Source organism: Juglans regia, chromosome 4, assembly GCF_001411555.2.
Source record: "Juglans regia cultivar Chandler chromosome 4, Walnut 2.0, whole genome shotgun sequence".
Lineage (NCBI taxonomy): Eukaryota > Viridiplantae > Streptophyta > Magnoliopsida > Fagales > Juglandaceae > Juglans > Juglans regia.
In genome coordinates, this window is record NC_049904.1 from 12,108,945 (window position 1) to 12,121,832 (window position 12,888).

The following is a 12,888-nucleotide window of genomic DNA, read 5'->3' on the forward strand; positions in this document are numbered from 1 at the left end:
TCTGCCTCAGTTTTTCAAGCCCGTTTAATCCAAACTCAGCTTCAATTAGCCTCTCTCAAGAAAGGTTCTGACCCCATGGCTATAGCTAGTTGACCTTTACCCCTTGCCAAGTTTGTTCCTTACCTCTTTGCCGGCCTTGGCCCGGATTATGATGCCCTTGTGATAGGTCCCTTGTAAATGTAAGTGACAACACTCAAGAATATGTCCTCTTTGGGTGAGGATGTACCACAGTTTTTTTACTAGAATAATTTTTCTACCTTCCATTGATAACTCACGGCTGCTTAAATAGCAGTCCATGTTCATAAAATTGAAAACAGAAACTGAAAAATAGAATTGCCGAAAACAGAGGAACAACCTAGAGCCACTACTAGTAGCCGACGCCTAACAAATGAAATAATGGAAACTGACTCCACATACTAAAGGAAATATAAATGCAACAGAAGGATAACATCAACAGAAAGATAACATCAAGCAAAAACTTCTCCAACAACTATGACCCAGTCCGTCCATGCACGCATGCATGCCACTCCCACGCACGTCTAACCTCCTCCCATATACTTGGGATTTGGCTTTAGGCCCCTCCTAGAGCATCGTGGCCTAACACCTTGTTTCTTTCGTCGCTACTTGGCTTGAACCCATTTCTCCTGAGGAATTGCTTGGCCACTTACTGGCCCATGAAGCACGTTTGCTTCATCACTCAGATATGTGTACCTTCCCTACGAAAGCTTCTCCAATTTTATGCACAAAATGTTCCCCTACTTCACGTGGTCGAGGGCCTCATAGTGGTCAAAGTTGATATCGTGGATCCAATAGTGGTCGTTTCCAATCACACTGTGGTCGTACCAGCACTACAGGTAACACTGGTCAACATTCCTTTTCTCCTACTGATCAGCATTTGGTTTATCAGGTTTGCAATCGCCAAGGCCACTCCGCCCTTACTTGCCTTTACAAATTCAACCAAACCTATACTGCTGCCCCACCCACTTCTACAAATTTTTCCTCAAGTTACCCCTAAGATATCACCTGGTATCCTGATACAGTTGCCACAAACCATATAACTAGTGATCTGGGCAACCTCAATTTGCATGCTACTGAGTACCGTGGGGATGACCAGCTTCGCATTGGTGAAGGATCAACTGTGCCCTTCTCACACTCTAGTTCCGCTTCTTTATCATCCTCTTCCTCTCAGTTTTTACTTAATAAAATTCTCTATGTCCCTTCTTTTCAAAAGAATCTTATATCAATCCGTCATTCTGTCTTGACAACGATGCTTTCTTCCAATTCTTTGCTAACTCTTTCTGTGTTAAGGATTGCAAATCGGGGGAGCCTCTTCTTCACGAGACAACAAATAATGATCTATACTCCATCTCGCAATTGGCTCCATCACCATCAGCTCAAACCAGTCTTCTCTCGGTTCCTCTATGGCTCTCAAGACTTGGCCATCCCTCCATCAAACTTGTTTTACCTCTATCCTTCAGCAACATAATTTACCTTATCAGCATATTGTAATTCGTTTTTGTAATGCCTGTGCTCAGGCCAAACACCATCGGTTTCCAGCTTATAAACGTCTACATAAATCCAATGCTCCTTTTCAACTTATAGTTTATGATTTATGGGGACCTTCCCCTCATGCTTCTATTGATCATTGCAAGTTTTATATTACATTTGTGGATGACTTCTCACGGTACACTTGGTTGTTTCCATTACAATCAAAATCTCATGCCTTTGATACTTTTGTAAAATTTAAAACAATGTTGAACTTCAATTTAACACAAAAATTAAGCAATTTCAATTGGGTTGGGGGTGAGAATTTCAGCCATTTTCTCATTACTTAGACTCGTGTGGCATGACCCATAGAATTATATGTCCCCATATGTAACGCTCATCCTTGTGGTGGGACTTTTTATAAAATATTTTAGAAAGGACAACGGGAATTACCGTTCTATTTAAAACCTTTTTACTTGCATATCCAGGGTGCAAGACTCTCCGTTTATAAAATAAAGTGTGCTTTGAAAATAAAAGAGGTTACAGCGAAAAACATCATTTTAATAATAAAAAGGTCTCTCATACATTTAAAACTCATGCCTAGACTTTCGTGCTCTTCCCCATGGGTCGTATACATCCTAACGCGTACTTCATTCCATCCCTATGGGGGGGAGGGGCATACATAAAAACTAAAATGAGTCGATGACTCGTAAACATTACTTCATACAGTTAAAATATAACAACATAGGTTTTCAGCCATGCATTCATCATTCCATACATACTATTACATGCATGCATACGTGCTTCCGTGCATTCTTTTGAAAACGTTACTGGACGGGGTTTTGCTTTAAAAGGCTTTCTTTTCATAAAACGTGTCTCCCGTCTGTGCCTTTATTTCTTCAAGAGACGTTCATTCGTGCATTCATGCATACATACATTCTTTTTTATCACTTTCATAGGCCAGTACACACTATTACGCCCCGTGTGTTAGGGTTAGCAGCCCTATGGCCAATGGATTCGCCCGAGGCCACGGGTTGGAATCTCATTCTATCAGGGTGTAGCACTGGGTGTACTACCAGCACTACTGCCCGGCATTGCAATCTGTCCATTCATTCATTAGGTACCCCTTTTCATTCATTCATATGGCTGTTACGTATCTTCATACATTTCATGCTTTCATTTCGTTCTTTCATTCATGGCAGCTCTAAAGAGCTGGAGCTTTCATTCTTTTCTTTTCTTTCATTTAACATGTCATTTCATGAGAAAACATTTCTTTTCATGAGAAAACATCGTTTCATGAGCATATGCATAAACTTCATCTTTTCATAACATTCGTAAAAACATTTGTTCATGGCATCGTAAAACATTTAAAACGTCAGCCTTCATGGCATCCATAAGCATCACCTTAAATGTCGTCTTTCATGGTATCCATGAGCATCACCTTATGGCGCACATGAAAGCGTCGGTTCGTAGGATCCATAAAAGCATTCGTTTTCATGCCTTCTGTGCATTTACAACAGTTCGTAGATTTTTCTTAGAAAATACATACAATAGATACAGCGTATAGTCATCCATTCACATGTGTACAATTAATACTTTAGGTGCGTAAACAGGGGCTACCAAGGAGGGGCCGTACATACTTATACCTTTGAACACTTAGCATTTTCCTTTCGTAAAGCGTCTTTCGTTTCTTAAAAAGAAAAGCTTTCGTTTTCATTTCTTTTATTTAAGAAAACTCTAGAAGAGTATGAATGTAACACTTACCTGGACTCCATGCTACTTGCATATCATACAGTCCATTCATGTGCATGTCAGATGACAACCTACATGCATACACATAACCTTAACGTCATTCTCTATCTAATGCATAAGCAACTTAAACTAGAAATAGAACTATGTTTCACTTGGAACACTCTCCTTCTATCCCGTGCTCTTATGTGTCCCTTACTATGACATGACCTTCGAGGACCCATTACGGTCACCACATCTTCCAACTCAGGTCTTGTCTCGAGTGCTCATCCACTAAAGTGAACTCATAATTCACCTTAGGGTTAAGACACTTGGACTTTCGTCTTACTCTTCTCATTAACAACGTTCTGACGCATGACTCAGACCAACTAAGTCACGCATCCCATCCTTAAACAGTACACTTGTCACTATCTACATGCACCTTAGCCCATACTAATCCTCATTCCCATCCATACAAGCCACACGGCTCTAATCCAACTCTGCGGCTTAAGTACCGTGTAACTACGTTTAGGACAGATTACCCATTACATATAGTGAATCTGTCCGACACATGTGTCTCACCAGATTACAAATGTACCTTACCCCTTTATCACATAAGATCAACATATAACACGTTGATCACCTGCTTGTAAGGACAAGGGCCATACTCCGATACCAACCTTCTCTTAACCCGGCTAGCATGACTCTTCATGCTACCCGTCCCTTTTGACAGTTCATTCTAACACTTAACATGACAGGACTCCATTTACAACTACACCTTACATCACGTCATATAGCTTGAGACTACTCTCTAACTACACCGTGACCTTGTCATGTCACCTGGTATCCTGTTATGTCAACTCCTAACTCAACATGAGTACGGTTCCTCACGTACTCCCGTCACATCTTGACATCTTGTCACGTTCCCATTTACGCCATTCACACTTTAACGCATCACCCATCATAAGCATGACTGCCAGTAACCACGTCACTTCGTGACGTTGCCCAGTCATGCTTCCGCTGCGTACTCTCACACTTGTTCCAGTACTTCACCCATCACAAGCACGACTGTCAATAGTCATGTCACTTCGTGACATTCCCCAGTCATGCTTCTGTTGTGCACTCTTACATTTATTCTACTACTTCACGCATACTCCTAGCCACAAGTCCATGACGGTGACACTTGTCACCTCAGACTACAAGCTACGCGATAACTACTTCGGGACACTGTTCCACAGTTCCCGACACTATTTACCATGCTCTCCATCCATCAATCACACAACCGTCCTTATCTCTGCAACACGCCACACGAAGTGTCGCTGCCTCATGGAGTACACTCCAGGTATACTTCCCTTTCACATACTACGTCACATTACCATTATGGCGTACACGCCACATGGTGCATCAATCCACCACATGGAGTACATTCTGAATGTACTCCCTTCACACACCACGCCACATCACCATTATGGCATACTCGCCATATGGTGCATCACTCCACCATATGGAGTACACTCCGCGTGTACTCCCTTCATACACCACGCCACATCACCATTATGGTATACCCGCCATATGTTTGCTCAATCTCCTTTTCACTTTTTCTTTTTTGATCACTCTCATTTTCACTCTTTCTGTTTTGAGCAACCTCACTTTTTAGCTTCAATTGATCCCCATGGACCTGTGTTGGAGTTAAAGGAGCAAGTTTGATTGTTTTTCCATCTTTTTCAAAACTGTACATGTTCCTTAACCCATCATGGATCACCTTCCTATCATACTGCCATGGCTTCCTCAACAAAATATGACTAGCATGCATAGGCACTACATCACAAAGCACCATATCTTGGTATTTCCCAATTGAAAAAGAAACTAGCACTTGCTTATTTAACCTAACATCCCCACAATCACTCAACCACTGCAACATGTATGGCCTAGGGTGTTTCAAGATAGGTAAATTCAATTTCTCAACTAAAGTGGTGCTAGCCAAATTAATACAACTCCTCAAATCAATGATCATACTACATACCTTGTTGTTGATGTGGCATCTAGTATGAAAAATGTTTTCACTCTGCTGCTCTATATCATCCATCTTAACTTTTGTATTGAGTGCATGCCTGGTAACAAGAGAATCACCATAGTCTTCATTCTCATACCCATTTTCAACACTAAACTCAGGATGCCTCCTATCTCTCCTGCCATGAAGATTTCTAATTACCGCATCTTGATGATCCATCCTATCCCTCACTTCATCCAACACCAAGTTCAACTTCTCAAACTGTTGTTGCATGGTTTGCAACAGAAGGGATGAGTTATGTACCATCCCCTTTGGTGATAAGTCACTCCTATGAGACATCATAATATGCTGCATAAAAAGAATGTTAGTGGAAAACCTCACACACTCTCTTACGTGTTTACACTCGAATAATGGCACTCCACTCGTGTTTCACTCTTAATTAGCCTTTTCCAAATAATAGTCTCACACTCTCTTGCCTTTTACGTCAATAGTTTTCTCGCTCAAGTTCTTTAAGAACTAGTTGAACTAAATCAAGACAATACAACCTTGTATTATTCCAACCAGTAATAAAGATCCAAGAAACAATAAAGGAATAAAATGACATGAGACTCAAGGAATTTATACGAGGGAAAGAGTAATTATAAAACAAGATACCAACTAAAAAGATGTATTCAGCTCCTATGATGATAAAAGCTCAATCAACAAACACTTTCTTTCTCTTTGTTCTAACTATGTAGCAACTTTGAATACGCCACCTTCTCTTTTCTTCTTCTTCTTCTTTCTGTTCTTTTTTTCGAATTTTCTTTTCTTTTCTTTTCCTTTCTTTTCTTCTCTTTTTTATTCTTTTCCTTTCCTTTTCTTTCCTTTCTTTTTTTTTTTCTCTAATTCAACCACAAACAGCAATATTCAATTGTGAAAACCAAACAATTGAATTCAAACACACAAGCATGGACAATGAAGTAGAAAAGAATCAATGGAACGACACTCCAAGCAATTGACAAACTTAGAGATGCAGGAAACCCTAGAATTTTGAAACCCTAGGTGATGCAAATTTCAGCCAAACCCAAAACCCTAAGAATTTCGGCAGCCTACTTTTTGTTTCTATTTTTTTTTTGGCAACCCTAGAACAATGAAGCCCTAGAATTAAATTTAAGGATGCTAGAATTAAAAGATAGAATCAGACCTGATTGGAAACCTTGCTCTGAATACCAAATGATATGAACCCGCGGGAAAGGAATCCCTTGAACCCACAGTCAATTTGAAAACTCCCCAAGAAAGCCAAAATCAAGTCAATGGATGGAGAACCTAGACCCGATGAGAACTCGTTTCAAGAACCTAGATTATATTAAAATCTAGACCCGTTGAAGAACCCGTCTCAAGAACCCAGATTACAAAGGAGGAACGCCACAAAGGTTGTGATTTACCTTTGATAAGTTCAAAAATTCAATTAAGAACAAGAGGAGTAAAACTCAACTCACAATGAATAAATTCATCAAATTTCATAAACTTCATAAACTGATTAGAATGAGGCTACATAGAGTATTTAAAGCAAAACCTAATGAAACCCTAGTCAAAATAAACTCCCATCTTCCAAAAGTGCCCCTGGATTAACAGTGCCGCGGCTACAGTGCCGCGCTACAGTAACTCGGCTACAGTAACCCTAACCCTAGTTCAATAAAATAATAACTTTCCCAACATGCCCTTGCATAGGCCCCCTTAAGTGCTTCTCATAATAAACTCAATTATTCTAAACTAATAAAATAAGTTCTTTAAATGAATTAAATAAGTTGAAACCCTTCAAGAGCCCAAAGCATTTACGTCTTGTCGTTGCCCTCTTCTGTAGCTGATCAAATGAATTAAAACTGGATGTTCATCCTTCAAGCCCCATCTTGAATGTTGGGCTCTTGCTAAACTTGTCCCATGTGGATTGCATCAATCCTTGCATTGTCTCCTTGATCTTCTTGGCCCATTTGGAAGTTGCAAATGATCTTTAAGACTAGGTCCATCTTGGTTCCCATCAATGGGCCTCGGGTCACATGGAGGACGAAGGGGGAGGGAAGGGGGAGTTCATGGTGGTGCTTGATGGCCATGGAGGCAGCGTACGGCGGCGTTAGAAGCTGCGCACGGTGAAGCAGTTCTTTGTCTCTACGTGCATGTGACGGGAAAGGTGGCTGCAAGGTGGAGGCCAAGCTCGCTGGAGGGTGATGGCCGGTGGGAGCAGTAGCTACTGTGGAGGTGGTGGCCCCGAAGGATGGTGCACGATAGTGCAGTGAGCACCAAGCCCATTCGGGCTGTGCACTACCGAGGGAGAGGAGGAGGGAGCGTGGGAGAGAGATGCCGATATAGGTGAGCTCGCTGAAGGGAAATGGAGCTAGTGGTGGCGGCGATGAGGGCTGTGCGTACGCTTGAGGGAAAGGGAGGAGAGAGAGAGAGAGAGAGAGAGAGAGAGAGAGAGAGCTGGGGGAAAGGTGAGGAAGAAAGAGAGGGGGTCTGGGTATTTAACACAGTCACTTCATCTGGAGATCCACGTAATGATCTAACGATGGATCTCAAATATTAATTTAAAATGCATAAAACATTAACTTAATTAAAAGTACTTAGAGGAATTAAGGTAGAATATTATTTAAACTAATTTTAGTTTATAAAATAATATTCCTTCATCATTAATAAAATGATGAAGTCTCACTTAACATATTTAAGAGAATAAAACCATTAATTTAATTAAAGCTTTCAACATAATTTAAATCTCATAATATCTAAAATAGCTGAAATCATTTTATTAATGATATTAAAATGATTTCTGACAATTATAATATTTTTGGAGCTCTTCAAGAATATTATAATTGTCGTATTTAAGATCAATCTTAATTCAATAATATTGGAAATACATATTTCCAGCATATTTAAAACATTGGACGTTCCCTAGAAGTCACACTATATCTTTCGAAACACACCATCATGATTCGGCACGCATAACGAGTCTCGCAGCCACTAAATAGAAGGGGCAGACAATTTACATAATTCCTGCCCTCAAGATTTTTTAAGTCATAAAGAAAGAGCGTACGTTAGAAAGAAGAAGCATACGTAATAAGGAAGAAGCGTACGTAAGAAGGAAGGAGTGGGGTATTACACCATACCCACACACAAAACGGTATCGTTGAGTGCAAGCACTATCACATTATTGACATGGGCCTTGCTCTACTTGCACACTCCTCGGTTCCTCTCCATTTTTGGCCCAATGCCTTTCTTCATGCAGTATATTTAATCAACATGTTACCCTCACCTACATTAAAAAATTATTCCCCCTATCTATGACTGGGCTCTACACTACGAGTCTTTGAGTCTGAGTGTTGGCCCTTAACCAATGCCAATCCACACAAATTCTCTTTTTGTTCCCTATCATGCGTGTTTCTAGGCTTAAGCCCAACTCACAAAGGTTTCATTTGTCACCATATTTCCAAAGGCTGCACATTTATTTCCAAAGATATAAAATTTAATGAGGCCAGCTTCCCTTATTTGACTCTTGCTAAGCCCATAACTCCCAATAAGCCCACTCAGATCGTCCTTCCTCATTTCTTTTCAAATCCTCCAACAATTACTTCTCCTTCCTCAACCTCTATTCATGGTCCTCCTCCCTCATCCCCAACTTCTTCATCTCCTCTGTGTAGCATGTCTCCACCACCATCTTAGTAGCATGCACACTCGATCGTCACCCGTTCACGCAACAACTCCCTCCATCCAAGAAAATTTCGTGATGGCACCATCCAATGGCTTTTACCACGAGCCCTTGTCACAAACCTCAGCTCTGTTCCTGAAACACCAAACACTTATACTATTGCCAATCAATACCCCGAGTGGCGTGATGCCACGGCTAAGGAATTCCATGTCCTACTTGCTAATCAAACTTGGTCTTTAGTATCAGCTTCGCAAGCTCCAAATATTTTCACATGTCCCAAAAATTTCACTTCATGGAGCCAGAACTCACACTTACTAAGTTTGGCATACAGCTGATGTTCCTGCAATATCTCCAGTACAATCCTCAAATGCTTCTTATGCACTTCCTCATCATGGGAGTAGATCAATATGTCATCTAAGAAAACCACTACAAAACTGTCTAAGTATTAAGCCCAACTCACAAAGGTTTCGTTTGTCACCATATTTCCACAGGCCGCACATTTATTTCCAAAGATATAAAAATTAATGAGGCCAGCTTCCCTTATTTGACTCTTGCTAAGCCCATAACTCCTGATAAGCCCACTCATGTCGTCCTTCCTCATTTCTTTTCAAATCCTCCAACAATTACTTCTCCTTCTTCATCCTCTATTCGTGGTCCTCCTCCCTCGTCCCCAACTTCTTCATCTCCTCTGTGTAGCATGTCTCCACCACCATCTCAGTAGCATGCACACTCGATGGTCACCTACCCGTTCACGCAACAACTCCCTCCATCCAAGAAAATTTCGTGATGGCACCATCCAATGGCTTTTACCATGAGCCCTTGTCACAAACCCCAACTCTGTTCCTGAAACCCCAACCACTTATACTATTGCCAATCAATACCCCAAGTGGCGTGATGCCACGGCTAAGGAATTCCATGTCCTACTTGCTAATCAAACTTGGTCTTTAGTACCAGCTTCGCAAGCTCCAAATATTGTCACATGTCCAAAAAATTTCACTTCACGGAGCCAGAACTCACACTTACTAAGTTTGGCATATAGCTGATGTTCCTACAATATCTCCAGTACAATCCTCAAATGCTTCTTATGCTCTTCCTCATCATGGGAGTAGATCAATATGTCATCTAAGAAAACCACTACAAAACTGTCTAAGTATTGTCGAAAAATCTGATTCATCAATTCCTTAAATGAGGCAGGGGCATTCGTCAGCCCAAAAGGCATGACTAGGAACTCGAAGTATCCATAGTGAGTTCGAAAAGCAATCTTAGAGACGTCTTGCTCCCTGATTCTGCGTTGGTGATATCTGGATCGTAGATCAATCTTTGAGGAAACCTCAACTCCTTGTAATTGATCCAACAAATCGTCTATCCTTGGTAAGGGATATTTACTCTTGATAGTCACCTTATTCAAATCCCTATAATCGATACACATTCGAAGAGTCTCATCCTTCTTCTTAACAAGCAAGACCGGTGCTCCCAATGGCAATGAGCTAGGTCGGATAAAACCCTTCGCTAGAAGCTCTTCAATTTGTACTTTAAGCTCTTTCAATTATGCTAGGGCCATTCGATAGGGTGCCTTATGCACTGGGGTTGTGGCTAGTTCAAGCTCAATTGAATTTTGTCTCTCGATCTGGAGGTAATCCAAGTAGTTCATTGATAAAGACCCTAGGAAAATCCTCAATCACAGGGATTCCTTGGATTTCTTTATGTCCTACCATTACGTCCATCATCATTACTAGATAAACATCGTCCTTGTTCATCAAACTCTTCTTGACTTGTCCCACTATTACTATAGACAGATCAAGCCGAATAGTCTCACCCATATAACAAATCCTTTCATGTGAAGGTAGATTAAACACTACCTCCCGCCTTTGACAATCTATCTGGGCATAATGCCTAGACAACCAATCCATTCCTCAGATTAGATCGAATTCCATCATGTGAAAGACAATCAAATGCACTGTCAAGACCAAGTCTGTGATTTCCAACGGACAATTCTTAACTACTCTTGTGCAACCAACTATCTTCCCATCGGGAATAGCTACTAAAACTTTCTGAGACATTGGCTCAGCCTCGAGCTCACATCGTTGTACACATTTACTAGAGATAAAAGACCTTGAAGCTTCGAAATCAAACAAAGCACATACCACGTACAGTTTCAATCTAGCTTTACCTAAAGAGGTAACTATTACTCAAGATTCCCAGACACAACTATCTATGAATTAAGGCAAAGTTGAAAATGTTACTAGTAATCACTTCCACATCTACCATCTCATCAACTTCTAGGTCTACCTCTCCTGGCGTAATAGCATAAACCTTGGCTTTTGCTGCAAGCTTGGGTTTAGTGTTTGGCGTTGACACTCCTCCAAGTGTAATCTGCAGACAATCTCGGATCATATGGCCGGTTTGACCACTTCGAAAACATGCTCCCGAGGCCCTTTGACATTCTCCACTATGCCTTTTCCCGAATTGGCGACGAGGTGGTGGAGTGACGGGTGCTACCTTCCCAACTACCACGCCCTTTCCATTGCTTGGAGTTACAGGGGGGCTTTTCGCTTCCCTGTACTACTTCCTGACGAGTAAGGAAATCCCCTTTTCCTATCCGCTTGAGCATGTGAGATTAGTCTTTGTTGCTCCGCCTCTGCTATCGAAACTACATTGACCAATTCTTGGAAATTTCCTATCTGTAGGCATGCTACTTGGTTTCTGATACGAGGTTGCAAACCGTCCTGGAACTTCCTTACTTGCATCTTCTCGGTACTGATCATATGAGATTTGAACCTCCCCATTTCCAAAAACAAGAAGCATACTGATCAATCGTCATATTCCCTTGGGTCAAACTTGCAAATTCCATAGCTTTTTGTTGTTTAGCTACCTCCGGAAATAAACAATTATTAAACTTCTTCTTGAATCATTCCCAAGTGAGTGCGGTCAAATTTCCCAATTCTTGGGCCAAAAGCTTTCATTTAGTATGCCACCAAATTCCAGCTTCTCCTTGAAACATATGACCCGCGTACTGAACCTTCTGCGCCTCTGAGCATCCGCTAATTTTGAAGGTTCTTTCTAAATCCATAAGCCACTTATTAGCCTTTAAAGGTCCTTCTGTTCCAACAAAATCCGGGTATCTATACACCATGAACTTCTCATGAGTACATCATTGTTCTCCTCTAGGCGGTACTTGTCTGGCGTTCTGTCCTTGTTCCATCTGAGTACATACCACCTCAGTCATCTGGCGAATGGCTTCAGCTATAGCATGTCCCCCTTTCATTGGAGAATTCCCAGTTTCCTGATCCCCACCTCTCGGAGATGTATTCTCATGCCGATTTCAAACTATGATTTCCTTCTTCTTGAAAATGCACCAAACCAACGTGGGTCTGTCCCTTAAGGAGAATAAACTTTCTTCCCTTGAACTCGTGATCTCACAGACGTAGCTTCTTCTTTCTCTGAATTCAAGCCTAAAGCTATAAGATCCAAGTTTATGACTACAGATCTCAAGCCTAGTTAAAGGTACCATGTATTCCTAAGATAACGTGTGGGTTTACCCAGAGACGTAATTGCTCTGATACCATGTTCTGTGGCGCCCCTAGCCCCCACTTGGGATTAGACGATGACTGAGACGCCAGGACATATAACACAAGGCTACACATTCCTCGTACATGATAGATAATATGTTGTGCACCTAAGTACACTAGCAGTATGCAATAGTGTAGTAGCGGAAAGTTAATAAAAGCCAGATAAACTAAGCAATTGCAAAGCACACGGCACCATACTAATAATATAACCCCAAACATCGTCCAAACGTAAACATGAGCCATAAAGGCGTAATATCCCAAAAGCGTAAAGCATAGTTTAAAATTTCCAAAACACGAGATTTCCTCAAAAACAACATAAATCCACAAAAGTTGACCATAAGTACTATTGCCTCTTGTTTTTTCTTTCAAAATACTTAAACTCCCGTACTTATCAAAAAGATTCGAGCTTCACACGTTTT